The 20,645-nt window shown below is 48.7% G+C and overlaps 2 long non-coding RNA genes across 2 annotated transcripts; one reads left to right on the top strand and one right to left on the bottom strand.

The window, feature by feature from the left end:
- The first annotated feature begins 8,709 nt into the window (after window positions 1-8,709).
- Window positions 8,710-9,215, top strand: LOC137478955 (uncharacterized). The gene is made up of 2 exons (XR_011001895.1): window positions 8,710-8,998; window positions 9,082-9,215. It is a non-coding gene; the product is annotated as an uncharacterized lncRNA (long non-coding RNA).
- Window positions 9,216-12,029: 2,814 nt separating this feature from the next.
- LOC137478954 (uncharacterized) lies at window positions 12,030-15,499 on the bottom strand. The gene is made up of 2 exons (XR_011001894.1): window positions 15,267-15,499; window positions 12,030-13,043 (listed from the first exon to the last, which is right to left on the bottom strand). It is a non-coding gene; the product is annotated as an uncharacterized lncRNA (long non-coding RNA).
- Between the last annotated feature and the right edge of the window lie 5,146 nt (window positions 15,500-20,645).

The raw sequence follows: 20,645 nt of genomic DNA, 5'->3' as shown, positions 1-20,645 counted from the left end.
ACTAACAGGCAAAATAACTCAAATAAATGGGAAAAAGGCTCTGGGAAGAAAAAAACCAAAGGTATGACCGGAGCAGTGATGCTTTGGGGCTTTTAGACATAAGCTTAGTGGGAAGTTTGGTCTAGCAGGTGAACAAGTGATGCTTCCATGTAGGTGAGCAGAATCAGATGATGGACTAAAATACATAGAGGGGAGGCTGGCTGACAGAGAAAGGGAATTCTGTAGGGAGAGAAGAGCAGGTGGGAATGGACATGGTCAGCCAGCAAACAGGACAAGCAAAATGGCTCAAGTGTCCCACTTCAGTGTCCCACTGCGGAAAAAAGGTGAAAAACATGCAGGGCATTAAGAAATGTTCAGCAGGTTGTGCCTATACCAGAGCTGCAGAAGCCTGGGCCAGAGAGAGCGCTGACATTTTCTCAAACAGATGTGGTACAAGGTTAAGGGATGGAATTCTCCCCTTTCCCACTGTGCCCTTGTCAAGTGCAGATCCACCAGAACTGATGGAGACACTGCAGTAGAAATCCAGATCTGGGAGTGAACGTCCCCTTTGTGAAACTTTGACAGCCCAGGAGCATTTTGGAGGGAGAGAATGCAGAAGCAGAAGAGGCAGAAGCAGAAGAAGAAGCAGCAGGAGGCAACCGGTTACTGAGGTGGAAGGACAGCTCTGTGATGGGCTGTGTTGGCATCTGGGCTGTGTCCCTGCTGGGTCACGGATCTCCTGCACAGCCTTGGCCTGCTCCCCTGGTGTTTTCCAGTCCCCTTGCCCAAGCAAACAAGGGTCTCTCCTTGCAGGGAGGAAAGGACCTGGTGTGAGACCATCCCTTGCTCATGCTGCACCTGGAACCAGTGGGGTCTCAGCCACTTCTCAGGCTTTTCATTCCTAATGTGCTGAGCAAGCCCCAAACCCCACATTGTGGGACAGCCTGGAGGAGCAGTTTCCACCAGAACACAGCTATTGCAGGGAGAATATTTAATTTCAAAGCCCAACAGATCAAATGCAGCTGGGGGGTGGAGCTGTGCTTATCTCTCGCCTTGTCCAGAAGTTTGAACAGCAGAACAAACGATCTGATCGTGGTTTTTATTGTGCTTCTCCCCCTCCCCTCTACCAGGGAGCCATAAACCAGGGATAATCTGTAATTCCCCCTGCCTAATTGTGCTGCCCGGGCACCTGAGCGAGGAAATGCCTTCCCTCTTCCCGGAGCTCCGGTGCCGGCCGGGACACGGGGCCAGTGCCGGCTGCCTTGGCAGCTGGCTGCCAAACCCTGAGATCCAAGTGTTCCCCGAGGTAATCATTCCCTGGGATGCTAACGGGGCTGGCCACAGAGTGAATTAAAAGGACATTCCTCCACCGGCTTGGAAGCTGTGGGAATCCTGTGGCTGTGCCCAAAGGGAAGGGGGGGAAATCACAGGGAAGTAACTGGAGCCTGGGAGCCTGTTTGTAAAGAAATTAAACTAAAGATGTGTAGAAAAACAGCCTTGGGGCTTCACATTTCAAACTCACAGTGGTATCCAGTAGGTCTGAAAAGCTGTTCAGCATGTGAGCGCTGGCTCACAGACTGCAGAATCGTATTTTTGCTAAAATATCTGTGATCTTCCCCACTTTGTTATAACAAAATGAAATGGAAAGGTGACCATTCGTTCGATTCAATACAACTGAAAACCAATTGCAAACACCCAGTGCTAGGCAAGGCATTTCTTTCCCCGTTCCTTTCCCCCCATCTCACAAAACATCCATTTTCAATAGGTTTAACCCAGAACTGCTTGTTTTGCTATGAGTGGCAGAAGAAAAAAAAAAAAAAAAAAAAAAAAAAACAGAAAAAAAACAACTCAAACCAACCCCCAAACCACAAGAACTTTAAAATCAATACTTTATATTGTCTGGGATTTTTTTTTTTTTTTTTTATTTTTTTTTTTTTAAAGCTCAACAGTTTTGATGAAAAGGTGTCAGCCCTGCCCGGCTCCCCGAGGAAGCTCCCTCTACGGGCGATGCTGCGGCAGCGTTGCTCCACATCCTGCTCCAGAATCCCATGGGTCAGCCCTGCGCACTGGGCACTGACCGCAGGAGCAGCCGAGACTTCCAGACGGTGAAACTTTCAGATTAAATCCTCTCTTTTATTTTTTATAAATATAATATAGAAAAGAAATATATATATTAATAGTATATATTTATAAATATATATATTATATATTATATATTTTATATTATAAAATAGTGTCTATTTTATATGATGTGTTAATATATGCATATATATTAATATGTGTCTATTTATATATGTATATGATACATATTTTATATATGTATATTATTAATATACATATCTTATATATAATATGTATAAATATAACATGCGTTTTTATATAATATTTTATATATAATATAGAACAATTTTCTATACAATACAGAAAAATCACAAGCCCCTTACATTTTCATCTGGAGCAACAGGATGCTCTGGTGCCACCAGAAATGGTATCAGGGTGGGTGCCAGGGGCTGTGCAAAGGGCTGGATGTGCTCGGCTCTGAATGAAAATTTGTGTCTTGTGATGAAAATCTGCCTTTTTGCGTTGGGAAAGTGCTTCTGTATTTCTGCTCATAAAGGAAACGGGCACGGTGCCTTGGTGGGGAAAGCAAAGTCATTTGCACATTCTGCTGACCCTGTTCAGTCAAAATTTAACAGACTCATGTGGAATACACTGAATTTTCCACCTCAGGTGCTCCTGTGATCTCTGTTAGTGCAGGTGTTTGCTAGGCTGTGATAGAAAATGTTGGATTTTAACCCCATATAAAAGTTTGGAAAATGCTTCTACTCAGCAAAGCCAAAGTTTCAGAGCCGCCATCAGAATGGGCATAAAATGCTATAAAAGACATTTTGATTCTGAAATATTGGCACGTCCTTAGAGTAAGTTCAGGGTCAAAGGGAGAAATGCTGTAGCTGTGAAATCAAAAATTCCCTGCCTTTGTGGAAGACTTGGAGTTTGCCAGGGGCAGGAGATCTGCCAGAGAGCACTTTGCAGTGCAGAGCTGAGGCTCAGCAAGCTGGAGCAGAACGGTTGGTGTTGGGGGCAGAGCTTTGGTCCTTTAGGGAAAAGAATCAGTTCTTAAGTTTGCTGGTCCTGAAGAGAAAATTTGGGTGTGTTTCCCTGATCTGTTATCCTCCTCCAAGAGATGATGTGACAGCATGGGCTGGACCAGAGCTTCTCTGAAGGGCAAAAGCTGACCGTGGGCCACTGCAGGATGTGAAATAAATCTGTGACTGCTGGTCTAAATCTCCCCAGAGTTGTTGAGGTGTTAAGGAAGGGATGTTGAACCCCAGAACTCCCATAAAAATGCTTGTCCCCCACTGTGGTTGGTGGTCTGTGGCCCTGGAGGTGGCAGGACAGAGCAAAGAGTGTCTGGGCTCAGAGATGTCACTTCCCTGACAACTCTGCAAAGCTGAGTTATGTGGAGTCATCATGTACAGCCAGGGAGAAAGGTAGGAGAAATACTGCCACACACAGATCCATGCTTTTCTCCATGTTTTACAATACTGTGTAATTTCATCTAGTTACTATAAAACAGTTTATACTCCTTGTTTATTAAAAAAAAGGTGGGGGGGAATCACCCATATTTCACTTCCTCTACTGACAGACTATGAAGGAAAAAATAGATGTTTTCTTCTGCATTTAATATTTCAAACCAAGTAGACCCAAAAGAAAAGGCAGCAATTAACCACAAGTACCAGCAATGTGTTCCTTGTGTTTCTTCTCTCCGGATTTGGCTACAAGGAATCAGTTTAGTACAAACTTATTTCCAGTCATATTAAACCATTTAGCAATAATTTTCCAAGTTAGGCAGGAAAGCAGTGCAGCCATGCTTGTCTTCCACACTTCTGAGATGAGACCCCCATCTCACATTTGCTCAGGATTTAAAATCCTTTACAAGATGGTTAGAAAATGGCCAGCACATAGCTGACCATATGTTGGAGTAAGCTTACGTACATACACAGGGAAGGAAATTTATAAGCCTGGCAGAACCCAAAAAAAGGGGCCAAATGGTAAAGCAGGCATTGACTGTGATGAAAGTTCTCTAGCTATGGACATCCATATTTGTGCTTGTACATGCAGGGCGATGTATTTTCCCTCTTCCCACTGTAAATCCACACGAGCCCTGCCCTGTGGCTCCGTGACAGGAGGAGAGACCCCCTGAGCATCATCTCACCCATATCTGAAGCACTTTGCCATCACTGCTGGCTTTCTTGCCACCTAAACAGCAGGGTTAGCTGAACCCTCATCAGGAATGCAGCAAGGACACGGAGTTCCTTGCCTTCCTTCTCCTCACAGCCAGCACCCAGGCTGGCAGCATCCTGTGACTAACTCTTCTAGACTGGATTTCTCCAAGGGACGACCGGCGCTTAATTTGGCTGACTCCACGCTCTGCGGGAGCTCTCATCCATGCCAGCTTGAGTCCTAGCAAAAACCCATCATCATTAGCCCTCCAAAGGCACAGCTCGGATATTCTCCACCCCCGTTCCTGCAGGCTGGGCTGCTCTGTGCGTTCCCACAGACCGAAATTCCCCTGGTGGGCTCAATTACAGCGATCAGCCTTCATGCTCTTTTCCATGGCACCACTGCCTCCCGCTCTGCACGGACACCCCGCTGGAGCAGCGGCTTTCCCACAGGTGTCAGGGGAGATGGCACTGCTCAGGCAGCTACACCAGGCTCTCTGCTGTTTGGGGGCTTGTCCCTAAGGGGGTTGTCCTAACTGGAGCCGTTTGGGATCTACCCTGGCTCTGTACTCCAAGGAGTTGGTTGGAGCAGAGCGCCGAGCGCGGGGCTCTCCTTGGGCAGGGTCTTCGCTCCAGCTTGCAGCAGATTTTTTTTTGGTGCAAGGCAGGGCTGGGTTGGGGAGGATCTGGCCAGTGTGCATTTCTCTTTGCTAACACTTTGGCAGCCTCTCAATGAACAAACCGCTAGAAAACAAATCTGGAGCAGCCCTCGGCTGCGGTGGCCAGACCTCGGCTGTTAGCTGGGCTGAAGAGTACCAGCTGCTCTGCTCCTGCCCCAGGGAGGAGAGGCCCTTCTGCTGTGGTCTGGGGATGAGAAACATGCCTGAACCAGCTCCTGCAAACTGGGATGGCTTTTAGACTCCAGCTCTGGATCCAAATCTAAATTTCATGGCTTTACATGCTGCCTGAACCAATGTCTTGGCTCCAAATATCTCTCTGCTCTAAAAGGGCAAATAATACGGTGGTGACAAACTCTTTTTCTGCCTTTGGCTCTGTGTAATGCCGACTTTGAGGTGCTCTGGCTTGGGCTTCCCCAGCTGCATTGCTGCAGCCGGACAGTGCTTGAATTTAATTCCCTTTTTACACCCCTCTGGCAGTGGGTGCTAGCTGGGCAAAGTGACATGCCTGGATTTGTGCCTCAAGCTGGGAATGTGTGGGTCATGTTGCTTGAGCCATGGGTGCTTCCCCATGGCAGGAGCACCTGCTAAAGGGGGACAAACCCTCTCTGGCTGGGCATGGGGAGCCAGGGTGGCTTTCCCAGCTCTCCCTGCATTGCCCTTCTGACCAGCTTCTCCCCACTCCCCTCCTGTGCCTGTGGACTCCTTCCCACACCTTGCTGATGCTCTGTTCCTAAGCTTGGCCCCTTCCCAAACCCCATAACTTGTGTCTGTCAAGCCTGAGGATGTTGTGGAGCCGACCTGTGTAGAGATGGTTCCTGGTGTGGAAGAGCTGTGCGTAGGGTGGGTGATGCTCCAGCCCCAGGAGGGGCTTGGCAAGAGGAGGGAATGTGTTATTTTGGCTCTTGCAAGGCACTAACTTTTCTTTCTCAGAAAAGGACTGAAAAAAACCTCTCACTCTCCCTGTGTTTTACAATGGTGCCTGTGCAGCAGCAGGGTAATGCTGGTGCTCAGACACCAGCTGTGGTCATGCAGGGCTCTGCATCTGCTGGGTGAAAAAAAGATATCCCTGTTATAAATGGGAAAGATTTGGTAGAAGAAGTGTATTTTCCTATTTGCATAAATTTTACTTTTTAATTTTGCTTTGCCGTGGATTGAAGAGTGAGGGAGGAAACTACGCTTGTGTCACACAGAATCTTCTCCCTCCTCTTCAAATGGGAAGCAGTGGGTGAGCTGCTCGGCAGATTTGTCCCAGGTTTGTCCTTTGTGCCAGTGGCTGGAGTGGTTCCCAGCTCTTGCTGGGCTGTGATAAGCAGCAAGAAACATTCAGGGTGTCACAACACCCTTGCCTGTCCCCTGTGGCTGGGGACACGGCTATCCCTGGACAAAAGGGTCCAGCAGCACTGAGCCATGGCAGGCTTTGATGTTACAGATGTGTTGCAAAACCTGTGGGTGGGGAAGGAGATGGGTCAGCTGAAATCCTGACCAGTCCTCAGCAGCATCTCCGAGGGGCCACCATGACCCCAAAGCTGTTCTGGGAGCTGGGCTTCTCCCTTGAGCCGTGTTCCCTGATTTGGGGCTCAGCTCCCACCCTGCTGCTGTCTCCCACCTCTTCTCTCCTCCTAGGATTCCCCTCCTGAAGCCGCCTCAACCTGCTGTGGCACCTTCTGTCAAACGCTTCACACGTTTGTCACCAAAATGTTTTGGCAGCAGCAGCATCTCTAGGTTTTGACATAATCCCGACAGGAGACTTTCTCAATTATTACTAATGGAACATTATGCTCCTCTTTGGGAACTCCTGCATGAATAAAAAGGGTCATTAATGACATCTGCGCAGAGCCCGGAAATTATTAGTCAATGCTGATACAGTTTTATTTTATTTTTTTAATTTTTGCATATATATTTTCTTAAGCTCCTGCTAATTTCCCACCTTGCCTCCCACCCCCTTCTCCAAAGTCTCCTGTTCAAAGTGGAGCCGAGTGGGTTATTTTCAACGTTCTTGCTTTTGTGCAGGTAAATGCTCTTCCCCTCCCACCCTTCCTTCCCTTTTATTCCCTCTTGGCTTCTTTAAAGATTGTAGCTCTCGTTTCAGTCCCAAGAGATCCCGTCACACCTTTCCCTGGGCTAGATTTTATTGCCAGTCAAGCTCAAATACTTCTTGGACTTGTAGAAATCAATATTACCCTGGTCCTACCAAGGCAGTGCTGGAGAAGGAGCAGTAGCCTGTGTCCTGCTGCCTGTGGCCCTCAGGGTGGCCCGTCCCCATCCCTGCAGGATGCTGGTGGCACAAAAGAGATGCTGGGAGAGGGACTGGAGGTGTCCCCAAGTGCCACATGGCATCATACAAGAGCTCAGCTTGGATTGTTTTAGAAGACTTTCTAGACAGCAAATCATTGGGGTTTTTTTCTGTCCTTCTGCCAGGTATTCCATTTCCTCTGCTCAATGTCCCTAAATGACATCCAGAGAAGGCTTTTTCTTCACATTTCCCCCCCCCCAGATTTCTGCAGCAATTTGAGGAACTGTGACAGAGCCCTATAGAGATGTGACAAACAAAAGGTGTCTCTGCCCTGAGCCCTTCCAAATGGCTCTGCAAGTCATGGCTGCTGAGGAGGTGACAGGTGCAGGGTGCATCTGTCCCTTGTCCTGTCTTGATGACACCGATGGCAGTGGCACATCCAGCAGGACAAAACCCTGAGGTCACTCCTCTTGCTACATCGCTGTGCCAGCACATGAGGTTTGGAGGCACATGTAGGGTTGGATTTTATTCCCAAAAGGAGGAAAGGGGAGGTTTGTGAGGATGGTTAGGCTTTTGGTGGGATCTCTTGCAGCCTCTGAGGAGAAAACTGATGTCTTCACTGACTGAAAGTTTTTCTTTTCTGGGTTGGTATCAGTCAAATATGCAGCACAGAGGCTGAAGATGGTGTTGGTCTGTACCCAGCAGGGAGGATCTCAGTGTCCTGAAGCCCCTACAAGATGCTCAACTCCACAGTGAGTGTGCCCAGTGCTGCTTGGTAGGAGACTCTTCCCAAGCCAACCGCTGTGACCTCAGGAGACGTGGCTGCTGTGGGGCTTCTCTTGCCCACCAAGGCACACAAGGAGCATCAGCTGGGCCACGGGATGGGGCAAGAGATGTGACAGATGTCCCATGGGGACTGGACTCACTGCAGAGCTGCTTCTTCCCTGGGGAAAGCCAAGCAGGGCCTGCCAGCACCCATTCACACCTGGCACCTGGGTTAAAAGGTTGGCACGGCAGCTCCAAAAAGAAAACAACTAAACAAGAAATAGACTCCTTCAAAAGAAAAAAAAAGAAAAAAGTCCCTCAGAGAAAAGGTATTTCAACCCCTTTTTGATTTATGAGCTACTATAGGATATTGAGACGTTATTTACAATCGATATACGCTCCTGCAAGGCTCCCGCCGGAGCCATAGACCCCGCCTGTCAGAGCGGAGCCCGGTCAGCCTGCTCCTCTGGAAGTGCCAGCCATGTCCTGCTGGAGCAGGCTATAAAGCTGGACGCAGCTGTATATCTTTCAGGAAATGGACCTGGTTACACGTGTCTTTGGGCAGCTGACACAGGGATATAGTTTAGGGCTAAGGCAGCAGTTCAGTAGCAGAAATCAGCATTCCTCAGCCTCGCCAATGGTGAAATCTCTTGCACTCTGTGTAGAGCTCTCCATGGCCTTAAAGGTGCAAAATGGACTTGTTCACTTGACTTAGAATGGAATTGGGCCAATTTCGAAGCAAGCACTGGGTTTTATTCTGGGATTTTATCTCTAAAGGGGGATTTGCAAACACTTTACGGAAGCGGGGGTTGGGGGGGGGGGGGAAATTCATTCAGCATAAAATTGCATCCTGGCCAAATTCCAGTTTGGGCAATTACGTTCTCTTTCTCTAGTGGCTGCAGGACAAAGGGCCATTCATCACGCTCCAAAGTGCAGCAAAAGGCTCCCATGTTCCACCAGAGAAGTGCCCGCGTTTGAATCCAAGCGAGAAAGTTTTCTTCCCGTGCTCCGGGCCACTCTGGAGGGTAATGGAGCTTGGCTCTGCTTTTAGGATCCTTTTGGGTGAGATAGAGGGGCAAGGACCTTGTCAGGAGCTGCTCAGGCTCCAGCAAATCTGGGTAAGTAGGGCGCTGAGCAAAATAGATTCCTCGCAGCCTCCCGCGGCTCGCCTTTCACCCCAAGGACATGCTTGTCTTTGCAGAGTGCCACCAGAGCTCCAGGGGATCCCGCTGGAGCAGAGGAGCTGGATTTCCTCTCTGCAAACCTCCCGTTTTGGAAAGGCCTATAAGCAAGAAACTGGGTCGCATCCAGCTGAGCAGGGCTCAAGGACTTGGGGTGCATTCAGAAGTGGTGCAGGGGAGCCTGGAAGGATGTGGGTGCTCTGCCTTTGTCTTCCCAGGTCTCCACACAGCCAGAGAAGAGATATTTGCAACCCTTCCTCAAGCTTCCAGCTAAAGGTGGTTATGCCTAAGTAGTGGACCACAGTTTTCAGTGAAGCACTGGATATTAGGAAGGAATTCTTGACTTTGAGGGTGGTGAGGCCCTGGCACAGCTTTCCCAGAGAAGCTGTGGCTGCCCCATCCCTGGAACTGTTCAAGGCCAGGCTTGGAGAAACCTGGTCCAGTGGAAGGTGTCCCTGCCCACAGCGGAGGGTTGCACTAGATGGTCTTTAGGACGCTTTCCAACACAGACCTATGGTTCTGGGATCCCTCAGCTCCCTGGCAGCTCTCTTTGCAGCCACTCCCTGTCCAGGCAGAGTGAGACCCCGTGCTGGCACTCGGGTAGAGGCCAGGTGAGGAGGCAGCAGCAGGAGCAGCAGCATCTCCACGGCGTGAAGGAGCCGTGTCTGCATGCCCTCCACCAGCTGACCTGCCAGGGAGCATCCTTGGCCTATGTGCCTTGAGAGTGTCCCTTTAAAGCAATTTGTAGACTGTTATCCTGTATCATTAACCTAATTAGTGTAATTGCCGCCATTTATGTAATGAGTATAAATACTGGAGGAATCCCATAATTAGGAGATGTAATTAGGTAATTAATAGATGACATGGTAACAAAAATCCAGGGGAAACTTTGCAAGGTGGACAGTGCGTGCGTGTGTTTTGTGCACGTGTGTGTGTGGCTGCTCTTGCCAGGGTCTGTCACAGTTGTGCTCTGGGGCTGGCCTCAGCCTGGAGCCCCTCCATATCCCCTGGGCAACGTAAAGGGGCCTCCAGGTGACATGAGAAGGCTCTCTTGGAGCTCTACAGACCTTGCAGAGGGGATCTGGGGAGCCAAGACTTGCTCAAGGGGAAGAGCAGAGCTTGGCCATTGCCTTGCCATACGGACACAATTTTCCTTTTAGATCCTGGGAGAAGCAAGGTGAATTTAGCAAGGTCTGAGACGTTCCTCAGCCCTACTGGAAGGTGCTTGCAAGTCCCATTTGTCCCATAGTGCCTCTCTGCTGCGAGCACTGCTGGAAATAGCATGACAGCCAGCTCCTGCACCAATAGCCCAACCAGAGGGATGATAAGGAGCCCCAGGGTGAGCTTGGCTGCCTGATAAACTCTCATTTTAGTTCTCCTGTGGGTTTGGCTTAGAAAAGCGATTGGAGCTGGAAATCATGTTTGTGCTGTGAAGAGCTGATAAAGTTCCTGCTGTGCCTGAGGAGCATTTTTTTAGAGTGTCATGAGTTGTGAGTTCTTGAGCTGGACCCTTTCTAGTTGTTGAAATGTTGACTTTTTCCTACTGCTCTCAGTTTCTTGCTCCTCCCAGCTTGTTCACACTTCTAGAGAACTTACATGTCCAGATGTATTCCATGAAAATAAGTTGCAGATAAGGAAAGCTTTTTTCTTTGTTGTTTTTTGGTGTGTTGTTGTTGATCATCTGGTTGGCACCTGCCAGGAGGAGTCACTACCACCAGATTTCAGTACCTGAAGGGGGCCTGGAAAAAGAACTGGAGGACTTCTGGCAGGGGGCTGTAATTGATAGGACAAGTGACGATGGCTTCAAACTGACAGACAGCAGGGTTGGATTGGATTTTGGGAATAAATTCTTTAGTCTGAGGATGATGCAGCACAGGAACAGGTTGCCCAGAGAAGCTGTGGATGACCCATGCCTGGAAGTGCTAGGTTAGATGGGGTAGTGGAAGGTCTCCCTCCCCACAGCAGAGGCTTGGAACAAGATGGTATTTAAGATCCCTTCCAATCCCAACCATTCTGTGATTCTGTGATAAGCCATAAGTATCTTGGTGTAGGATGTCTCCCCTGCAGAGGGTCCTGGGCTCTGCACGCCACCTTGACCAGTGTACACTGGCTTATTTTGAAGAAGCCACTGGCTTTGTGGCTTTTACTCTTGGCCTCTCCACCTCCCTTTTGCAGTACTTTCTCTCCAAAGGATGAGCGATTTTGCACTCCGTGGAGGAGCACTGCAGCCAGCAGGAAGTGACCCCAAGACGAGCATCACTGGAAGTGCCAGCTCGCAGGAGAGGTCAGAGTTTGTGCAAGCTTTGGGCGGTCAAAGGCTGCAGAGTCCCTGGGACCAGCAGCTAGAGGGAGATATGACCTCACACTGAGGGCCAGTCTTGCCTATGCCGTGGATTCCTGTCGTGATGCCAAAGAAAATCCTCCCTGCTTTCGAGTGTTCAGGGTCCATGTAATGAACAGCCATAATGCAGACCTCATTACGTAGCATAAGTAATTCTCGGGATTAAAGACTTTTGAAACGGCTCCTGCTGCAGTTTCTGCCAAAGTATTTCTTAGTCCCTGTCTACCTGGAAAGTTTTATCAGGTGTATCATGATCAGGGATGCAGGTCCAGTTACACTAGAGAAGGTCTGTCTAGACATTTTAATTCCAGTATAAAAAGGGCCATTCTTTCCTTTAGCTTGAATTTGCTTGCACATGCCCTTCACAAAACTAGGGCCCACATCATCAGTGGAAGAGCCTCCATGTTATGTTTAAATACCCACCCTGGACTGCATCAAAGCCCCCTCTGCCCCGAGGCCAGCAGTTCCTACTCCTGCAGTTTCCCTGGATCACAGATGGGGAAGTGGATTGCTGTTCGGAAGCTGCTGGGCTGGACGTGGCTCTTTGTGTCCAAAGCAAGCATATGGTCTTGCAGGACACTTCTGCAGTCTTTCAGCTTAACCCTCCTCCGCCCCTCTCTGCTTCCCGTGCTCCCCAACCTCCCACTCCAACAGGATGTGTCCCATGGGGCACCATTAGCTGAAGTCTGATCCTCCTCCTTTATCCTGTTTGGGGATTTGCCTACTGAGACACAAATTCGCAAGAACAATGTTGTGTTTTGGCTCGTTTTCCATGTAGTGAGCTCTGAGACTCTTGTGATGTCAACTTTAAACCTGTTTGGAGGCCTTGCAGCCCCTTGCCCTCTGCAGAGCTGAGTGAAGGTGCTACAGCTCCTACCCTGTGCTCACAGAGGGTGACTTGGCTGCTGGCTCTCAGAGAGATGGACTATGAGGAATATCTGCCTCCCTCTGCCCTGGACCATCACATGGGTGAGGATTGTTGCTATTTCTACATTTTGCCCTCATTTTGCCCTTGTCTTTGCCCTCACCAGGCACCAAGCATTGATTTATTCTTGTTGCCATGTCCAAGCAGACCTCCACTGTGGGTGTGGAGCAGCCGTACTTCTTCTTGTTCTCCTTTGATGATAAAACCCCTTTTTGCTGTGTTTCTGTCTGTTCTTCAAGGTCTAACTCTGCCTGAGTCCTGCCAACTTTCATATTGTTCCTGTATTTCTTGATTTCAGATGTGTCTTCCTTTGCTGATCTCTCCCCCAGCTCATTTTTTCCTTTGTAGTCCTGATGATGTGTGAACACACTTTTCCTATCAAACATTGTTCCAGGTTCAAAGCCTAGTTTGAGTGGCTGTCCCACCTGGGTTTCACACTCTAACTAAAAAAAAAAAAAAAAAAAAAAAAATTACATTTCCTCCATGTTCAAGCCCTTAAGCTCTTCAGTTGTGCTGAGTGCATTAATAGTGTTGCAGCTCTGCCCTAACTTTGTGCATCCTCTCTAGTAAGCTTCATTTATCTCTCCAGGATCAATCTGAAGTCGTCTTCTAGGCATGACCAGCTGTTCTCCAAAGCTGAGGCCAAACAGGCATCCACAGAAAGCCACAGGTGTGAGCAGAGACCTGGGTGTAAGTAGCCTACTGGGGGCAGTTGTCTAGAAGAAGAAGGAGCAAAGCTTTAACTGGGAGCAGTGAATTATGTCTCTCTTAAGATTTCTCCTGGTTCAGAGCAAAATTAATCCAAGGAAGTCACATGGCTCATGTCAGGCAAGAAAATTCTAATGTTGTGATTTCCCCCCCCCCCCCCCCCCCACTTTCTACAGAATTTTTGGAAGACAGGTTGCCAGGACAGTGTTACCAAATAATTATCCTGTGTCTCCTTAGAGTAACCTCTGCAAGAAAGTGTTTAGATAGAGAAACCACATGAACTAGTCATTAATATCTTATAGGTCAGAGTTATGGATGTTGCATTGTGATGAAATATGTATTTCTTCCTATTTCTTAGGAAAATGGGCTTGTGAGACAGAGCAAGATTTATGATGATCCTAATTAGTTATTTCCTAGCTTTCAAAATGTTTGGGTTTGAGAGATGATATGATAGATAATTAACTTGTTGTCAGACAGCGACTTCTAAAATGAAATGTTTGTTCTCTAAATATTATGTATCTCAATGTGCATTGTATGCATGCCATAGTGCACACACACATGTACATATAGAGCAATATGTGGAGAAATATGATAAATATGTGGATATGCATCCCTGCAGCCAGAGGAGTTGGTAACATGGGTTAATGCTTCCATGGAAGGCATCATTCCCAGCTCCCTGTCCGGCTGAGTGAAGCACGCAGGATCCCAGCCCTTCCATGGGGGTTGCTGCTCTTCTTGCCGTGCTTGTCCTCACCCCCTGCTGGAAAGGTGACCCACAGAGAGTAAAGGACCTGTTGTCCTGCCCTGCCCTTTCCTGTGGGGGGTTATGGGCTAAGGTGAAGGCCAGAGGGGTTTTCACAGGCTGAGAGATTTGGGGTTGTTCATCCTGGACAAGAAAAGGCTCCATGGAGACTTTAGGACTCCTTCCAGTACCTAAAGGGGCTAATAAAGAGCTGGAGAGAGAAACTGGGAGTGATAGAACAAGGCTGTGAATGGCTTTAAGCTGACAGAGGGCAGAGTTAAATTAGATATTAGGAAAAAACTCTTTCCTGTGAGGGTGCTCAGGCACTAGAACTGGTTGTCCAGAGAAACTGTGGCTGCCCGATCCCTGGAAGTGTCCAAGGCCAGATTGGACAGGGCTTTGAGCAACCTGGTGCAGCGGAAGGTGTTCCTATCCATGGTAAGAAGGATTGGAATGAGATGATCTTTAAAGTCCCTTCCAACCCAAATAATTCTATGTTTCTATGATAAGTCCTCCAAACCAGTAAGTTCCCCGGACAACTGCCAGTAACACGGTGCTTGTTAAGAGGAGGGCACCTGTGATATTTTTTGCTAAACTAGTAAAGCTTAAATGAAGGGAATTATATCCTTCGTTGCTGTATCCCTGAAGGACAGAGAGGGGGCTGGAGAGAACCTTCAGGGAAGGCAGAGGGCAGGATTGCATTGACCCCAAAGGATGCTGGATGTGCTCCCTGAAGCCGTGGCTGCTGCGATGCCTCGTTGCTGCGGGGGAGCAGAGCTGCTGCAGAAGAAAAGAGGTCACCTGGAAGTTGATTAATTTTTTTTTTCTCTTTCTTTTGCATTTTTTCACCAGAGCTTTATAAATAACAGACAAAACCCCTGGGGAAAAACCTCCTAACCAGCTGCCTGTTGCAAATACTCCAGGAAATGGGAGGTGGCGGGGGAAGAGGGAAGGAAGGCTAAATTTGGTGGCTTTTATTTTTAACAAGGGCTATTTCAATTGGCTTTAAACCCATTTAAAAGAAAAAAAAAAAACATAATAGAGAGCCATGACAAACTTTTGCCAGCACCAGAGGGGCCTGTGGAACCGAGCACTTGCTCCGGCCAGCACGGCACAGACATGGGGTCTGTGCCAGCCCTTGCTCCAGGACTTGACAGCTCAGACACTGCCAAGGCCATCACAGGGACAGGGAGCTCAGTGACAGAGATGAGGAGATATATTTCAAGGACTTGCAAGATTTCTCCAGCAAAGCCAAGAGAGGCTCAAAATTTTCCAAAGCAAGCAAAGGAGGCATCTGCAAGTCCTCGTTTTTCTGCAGGACTGCTGTACTTGGGTCCCTGGTGCAGCACAGTAAAGCTGAAGTTAATGAACCCAAACAGCCAAGCAGAAAGCAAATCCTTTCTCTTATTTTGCTTTAAAAAAAAAAAAAAATCTGTGACAGCCCTTTCCCTCCTGACTGGCCCTTGCTAAATCCTGCTGTTTGCAACACCTGAAGTCGAGGCGTATAAAATGACTTGGCAGCATCCCTCTGACGTTCCCCTGGCACTCTCTGGAGAGCAAAGGTGTTAACCTTGGTGTCCTGGCTGCATGCCAGGGTAAGTAATTACATTTGGCCTCTATAAATTAGCCCATGCTCGTAGCCGGGGAGCTGCAGCGTCATTTCCTCCTGGCTGTGCCATGCCCGACACGCTCCACCTGGGCACCGGTTGCATCTCAGTGGAGGACTGGCACGGGGAGCAACGTGGGTTTGCTCGTGCTAATGCTCCCTTTAAATTGCTCTGAGGTTCCAGGTCTGGCTCTCGATGCTCCTGTGCTCGGAAAGGAGAGCGCAGAGCTGAGCGGGATCGGGCTCCCCACCCCAACAGGGTGACCTGATAAATCGCCACCAGTCAGCTGAACCTCAGTAACGGCCTCTCGGCTCGCAGCTAAAATTAGCTGAAATGGCACGAAGAGAATTGCTGAAACCTCCAGGAAAGTGATTTAAGGCGAAGCACGTGACCTCACATTTGTCACGGGCCGGAGCACGCGCAGGCTGCTGGCACAGCGCAGGTGATGCGCGGGAGCGTCTTCAGCCCCCGAAGTCCTGAGCTGGGACTCTGTGGCTGGGTCGCACGCTCCACCTGTGACCTCATCCCAGTGTTCCCCAGCACTGACTCAGCTTAACCCCTTCGGCTTTAGGGGTCTTCAGCTGGTGTCTGGTTATAGCTCTGGAGTGGACTTTGGAGTGCAGCTAATTTTTTTTTATTATTATTTTTTTAAATTTTATTTTCCCCAGAATGAACCAGGTTGGAATAGACCTTTTGAGATCATCAAGTCCAACCTATGACCTAACACTTCCTCATCAACTAAACCATGGCATTGTGTGCCACATACAGTTTTTTTTTTAAACACATCCAGGGACAATGGATCCACCACCTCCCTGGGCAGAAGATACCTGATTTAAGGTTAGGTACAATGTCTTGGTCAGCTGTGTGTATTTCCCACTGCAGACACCAAGACAACCCTGTCCATTCTGGGCTGAGATGGAGAGTGCCTACATGGGGGAGATGATAAAGCCAACAGGGCTGGAAGGTCTAAGCAGGAGGAGATGTGGTGCCACGTTCCAGACTTGTCATCATCCCTTTCAAAGGTTGTCTGCTTGGTCTTTAATTTCTGTGAGACTGCTGGATTCTGCACCTGGGATTGACAATGCTGGATGTAGGGGAAGACTGGGGAGTGAGATGCTGGAAAGCAGTGCTGCAAGAGAGGGGCCTGGAGGTCCTGGTCCATGGGAAGTTGAATGTGAGTGCCCTGGGAGCCAGGAGGGACATCCTTGTCCCGCGGGGATCAGACAAAGCACTGCAGGCTGGGCCAGGGAGGGGATTGTCCTGCTCTGCTCTGCTCTGCTCTGCTCTGGCATGGCCTCACCTTGAATATTTAATGTCACAATATATGAAAGATATTAGGCTGTTAGAGAGCATCCAGAGGAGGGCAGTGAAGATGGTGAAGGGCCTTGAGGGAAGCCATATGAGGAGTGGCTGAGGAGTGCCTGTTCAGCTGGAGAAGAGGAGACTAAAAGGAGGCCTTATCACAGTCTACAACTGCCTCATGAGGGGAAGAGGAGGGGCAAGCACTGATCTCTTCTCTGGGGTGACCAGGGACAGGGCCTGAGGAAATGGCCTGAGGTTGTGCCAGGGGAGGTTTAAGTTCAATATTAGAAAAAGGTTTTTCACCCAGAGGGTGGTTGGGCACTGGAACAGGCTCCCCAGGGAAGTGGTAACAGCACCAAGCCTGACAGAGCTCAAGAAATATTTGGACAATACTCTTGGGGATGGTCCAGGAGTTGGACTAGATGATCCTTGTGGGTGCCTTCCAACGCAGGATATTCCATGATTCTGTGTTTCCTGTGTCTCCTCTCCCTTGGATGCAGCTGCCCCAGCACGAGTGCCCTTTCCAGGCTGGCAGCACAGGCTGTGGCCCCCGTGGTTGCCCACGGTGGAGCAGTTCCACCTTTGCGTGGCTGTTCTGTGTGTGGGAAAGGATTTCAAGAAACAATTGACCAAATGAAACCTCTGTAATGCTTCTAAATACTCAAACACATTAGACATGCCTGCCCAGCTCAGAGATAAATTAGAGCTATTATCACTAGAGCCCAGACAAACAAACGGAGGGCTCTCTCCAAACAAGCCATTCACTCAAGAGACTGGATTTACAAGGGTCATGGAAGCAGCACGAGCTGCAGGCACCTGCTTCCTGCAGAAACCTGTTTAAATTGGCCATATTGACTGGTGCAGAAGGAGGAGAGAGAGCACACCTCCGCCCTCTGGGCATCCTCTCCAAGCAGGGGCTGTGGTGCTGGGATGTACTAACTGGCATTTTGCTGTCTTCAGTCGAAGCTGGAAGTCAGAGACTGATGCATTTTGCTTTTCTCCTATGTGATGGTTGGGAGATAAAAGTGTGCAGGAGCACGTCAGGGATGCCAAGGCCACTTTGCTTTGCCCTTGGATTTTTGTGTCTGTTTCCAAGGAGGGATGGGGAGCTAAGCTGGTGGTAAGGTGGCATTGAGAGAGAGGTCAGTTCAAATCAGCATCTTGGGCATCAAGGAGACTGCCTGAAAGGATCAATGGAAGCCAGAGCATGTATTTTGGGCTGGGGTTTGCACGGCAACTACAGGAAAGAAGGAGCAGATGTGGGGACAAAAAGGAGTAAAGAAAGAGAGAATTATCCTGCTCGCTGGCTGTGATGGGCAGGCAGTGCCCTGGAGCAGGGTCACCAGCACAGCTTGCCACGGTGGCCAGGAGCACCACGCTGGGGCTGAGCGTGACCGAGGCCGTGACTCGGAGCCTGGCCCAGGCAGGGTGTTCTGGAGAAGGGCCATGGTCAGTGCAGGGTTTCAGGGCTTGGTTGGGCCCCCAAACCAACCTGGGGGAGCCTGGAGGAGCCAGGCTGGGGGGAGAGGCCGGGCTGTGAGTGCAGCACCTCACCCGCCCGCCTGGCAGCTCCAGCAGCCACCCACGGAGGATGTGATGGAGGGTGGTATTCTCTTCTGAGGGATGCTCTTGAACACAAAAACTTGTTCCTTGACCAGAGTGGTGCTTTTTGGAAGACATCCAGTCCCCATGCACGACCTCTGACTGATGATGAATTTGCCATTTGCCTTGGTAACTGGAGCTCCTGATTAACTATCCTCCCTGCTCAAAATTGTCTTTTATTTCCCATGCAAGGTTCCCTCTCTCAGTGTTGTCAAGTCTCACTATTTATTTTGGGTTTTGCTGCTTACTGTGCCTTTTACCTGTGAGCCTAATGAACATGCCAATCTCAACTATTTTCACTCTGTGGGTATCTGGGATCAAGTCACGACGAAGATTTTCTTTGACTGCTGAGCAGACAGGGCCCTTTCAGTCTTTTGCAGGGTTGGGCACGGGCAGAGCAGAAGCTGTGCTCACCACTGCCTTGAGCATCTCCCAGTGCGTGGGATTTTATTTAAAGTCCCAGCCTCTGGACTTGCACCATTACAAGGACCTTCCTTTTTCTCTTGTTCTCTTTTTTTCTTTTTTATTTTTTTCCCAGAAACCTGTAAATACAACCTAAAAGACAAACAGAAATAATAATTATTTGGGGATTTTTTTTTTTTAAGGCATCAAGGAGTTCTGTGTTGTCTTTGTTTATTGTGAGCAGAAGTGGTAGACACTGGCTTGGGGACTCATTTGCAAAGATGCAAACTTGCTGAGAAGACACCATGGGGCTCAGGGGTGTCTCCTTCTATCCTGTGTGGTTCCTGCAGGCAAGGCAGACACTGACCTGAAATTCCCACAGCTCTTCTACCTGCACAGTACCAGGGTAGGTTTAGTCAATGTGGGTGGCCTATATGGCCTTGACAGCTCTGAATTTCTAGCTTTCATCATCTGCAGGTTCTTCTGTGTTGCTGGGCAGGCTGAAAGGCACAAGTGGCCTCCCCATCAGTGTCGTGCACATGGGGAGAGATGGAGTTTATTTTCAGGCTTCCTTCGAGGGTCAGAGGTCCACTGCGCTGTGTCAGCCTCTCTCAGCTGAGCTAATGTGCTTCAGTAATCCCATGGATTCGGCTTGCTTTGTCTTCCACTGTGTTTGTCACCTTCCCCATGTCTCCTGGTATAAACCAGGAATGTTTCACACTGAAACAGCAAGATGCCTTGTCTAAAAATATTGAAATTATGTCTTCCCCCTAAATTCATTCCTCTCTTTATACTTCTTCACAGGAAAGAAATTTGTGAAGCTGGATCCAGAGCAATAGTAGTTTTGGTGACTGAACCAAGCTGGTTTTTGTTTGATTTAAAGTAAGTCCTCCTAATTGCAGCCTGCCCCTCTTAAATTTCTCCAGGCCTTGCAGTGAAGATCTGCTTCATTCACCATTTCCAAACTTCAAGATTTGGGTACCATTATCTGTCATCTTTGCTTCTAAAAGGACGCTGGAGACTGGGAGTTTGGGAGCATTCTCCAGCCCCCTGTAGATTTTGTTATGTATTATCCCTTCCATAAAAGAATCAAGGTGGTGGTCAGGCCCTGAAACGCTTGACTATTTCCTGAATGAAACAAAAAGCTGCAGCAGATAAGGGTTGTTGATGTCTTAGGGCCTGGAAAAAAAAGAGGGAAGGATTTGTGTGTCCATATGTTCCACGTGTACAGGTTCACGTTTCTCACGAGGTGAAGGAAAACCCTGTTTGTAGCCTGTGGTTATTGTATTTGCTTCAAACTTATCACATGAGGCCTAAATGAGGGTGTCAATAAAATATTCCATGGTGGGCATGTAAGACAGCAGTTACTTGTGTTTTATGAAATGATTCAAGGAGCAGAGAAATTATCTCCTGATGGGTTGTGTCCATCTGGCACACCTTGATGAACCATGGAGAGGCTGCTTTGCCCTCATTTTCAGAGAGGAATGCTTGAAGATGCCCAGCTCTGCTCCTGTCCTGGTACCCAGGTGCAAAGGGGCAGGAGAGACACTGGTAGGGGCTTAGCTCCTTGGAAAATTATCTTGGTTATTTATGTGATGGCAAGGGAGAAGTTTGTGTTTAGAGGCCAGTGAATTAATGAATTAGAACACAAAGAATCAAACTTGTGTTCATTATTTTCTGTTAAACAAACACAGTCTTGACTTTCATTTACTGCAGAAGCGTTTGAGAGGTTATCCAAGCAGAGACCAGAGCTCCAGCCAGTGAAATCCTGTAAGAAGGAATCCGTGCCTCGAGCAGGAGACAGACAGACAGCGTAAGGCAAACAGAAGCAGGGACTGGTATTCGAGCACATTTAAAAGAGCCGAGGAACAGGGCTGGGACCCTGGGAACCCCGGGCCACAGAACCACCCTCCTTCCTCCCACAGCAGCGCTCCTAACATCGACCAAGACACGAT

The sequence above is a fragment of the Anomalospiza imberbis genome, chromosome 9 (genome assembly GCF_031753505.1).
Source record: "Anomalospiza imberbis isolate Cuckoo-Finch-1a 21T00152 chromosome 9, ASM3175350v1, whole genome shotgun sequence".
Classification (NCBI taxonomy): domain Eukaryota; kingdom Metazoa; phylum Chordata; class Aves; order Passeriformes; family Viduidae; genus Anomalospiza; species Anomalospiza imberbis.
Note: the sequence above shows the minus strand (reverse complement) of the source record. Positions and strands in the feature narration are given on the sequence as shown.